The sequence below is a fragment of the Camelus ferus genome, chromosome 9, assembly GCF_009834535.1.
Source record: "Camelus ferus isolate YT-003-E chromosome 9, BCGSAC_Cfer_1.0, whole genome shotgun sequence".
Taxonomy (NCBI): Eukaryota; Metazoa; Chordata; class Mammalia; order Artiodactyla; family Camelidae; genus Camelus; species Camelus ferus.
In genome coordinates this window covers 21,767,484-21,769,141 of record NC_045704.1, presented here as the reverse complement: position 1 = coordinate 21,769,141, position 1,658 = coordinate 21,767,484, and the positions used below count along the sequence as shown (strand labels likewise).

Genomic DNA, 1,658 nt, shown 5'->3' with positions numbered 1-1,658 from the left:
GATCTCAGAACTTTTCCTGTGGGAGCTTCTGAGTCATCGACATTCTTAGGAGACCCTTCCTCCCTCCCTCCCTCTCTCCCTCCCTCTCTCCCTCTCCCTCAATCTGTAGGGTGGAAATGGAGATGAGGAAGGTTCTAAAGAAGCAGTTTGACTGGGAAGCAAGGAGGTCTTCTCTGCCCACTCCACACAGGCTGCAGAGCAGCCCTCCGTCTGAAGGGTCGGACAGTCACTTGGTAAAGCAGGGCCGGGAGATGCAATGGATCTGATCTACCTTGGTTTGGGTCTGGGAACCCAAAGTCATAGAGAATTCTGATCTATTTTTTGTTTCTTCAGAAAGGATGGCCCCAAGTCCCTGAAGCCTGGGGTGTCTCTTCATCTGTTTTATATCTTTTCTCATCGGTCTCCCTGCCAACCTCTTGGCCTGCGGGCCTTCCTGGGGCGGGCCCGCCAGCCTGACCCTGCCCCCACCCACATCCTCCTGCTCAGCCCGGCGCTGGCGGACCTCCAGCTGCAGCTGCTGCTGCCCTCCATGAGGGCTGAGGCAGCGTCTGACTTCCTGGGGGCTGGCCCTTGGGGGACATACCCTGTGTCCTCACTGGCTACGGCTTCTACCGCGGCACTACAGCAGCACGTGGCTGCTGGCGGGCGTCAGCCTGGAGCGCTACCTGGGAGTGGCCTTCCCCGTGCGGTACAAGCTGTCCCGCCGGCCCCTGTATGGGCTCATTGTGCGCTGGTCAACACAGTGTCCTTGAGACACTGCAGCATTGTGGTCAGTGTCCAATACTTACCAGCTACCAAGAGGCTGGTGAGTGACGCCCAAGTCCTCCCTTACTGCTATGAGAACTTCACCCGAGGGCAGCTGCGCCTGGTGCTTCCCGTGCGGCTGGCGTTGTGCCTCGTCTTCTTCTTCATCCCCATGGCGGCCACCATCTTCTGCTACCGGCGTTTTGTGCGAATCATCCTCTCCCAGCCCCACGTGGGGACCTGGAGGCGCTGGAGAGCCATGGGGCTGGCTGTTATGACCCTCTTCAATTTTGTGATCTGTTTTGGGCCCTACAACGTGTCTCACGTGGTGGGGTTCTTCCAGTGGAAAAATCCAACCTGGCGGGCATGCACCGTGTTGCTAAGCACTCCCAACACTTGCATTGACCCCCTGATTTTCTATTTCTCCTCCTCAGCTATGCGCAAAGCCTTTGATAAAAGGCTACAGAGGCTGCAGAGCTGGGCGCCTCACTGTCAGGGTACTGGGGGAGCAGAGTTGGAGAGCCGGCCACAGAGAGAAGGGATGGGCGCTTAGGTGTGGCCAATGTCAGCTTCACAGGTGACTAGATCTGCCAGCTCAGTAATTTTTAAGAGTATAAAAGCATCTTGAGGTCAACAAGTTTGAAAACTGTTGATCCAGTTAGACGACAGACATGCTTGTTCTGCTGAATGCAATTGCACACATAGAAAACATTATGCTACCTGGTGTATACGCATTTAATAATTCAAAATTTCACTGTTAAAGTTTAGTGTCACTCAGGCTCTCAGAGATGTGAGTTTAAAGTTGGCCTGGTGAAATGCAAAGCTTTTTGATGCATCAAATGAGACATAAAACCCAGAACTATTCTGTCGTGAGACAAAGAGTAACAAAACTGGTTTAGATAAAAAAGCTACAA

General features: G+C 53.6%; 1 pseudogene; it reads left to right on the top strand.

The window, feature by feature from the left end:
• Positions 1 to 338: 338 nt before the first annotated feature.
• Positions 339 to 1,329, top strand: LOC102503502 (annotated as a pseudogene).
• Positions 1,330 to 1,658: the final 329 nt, after the last annotated feature.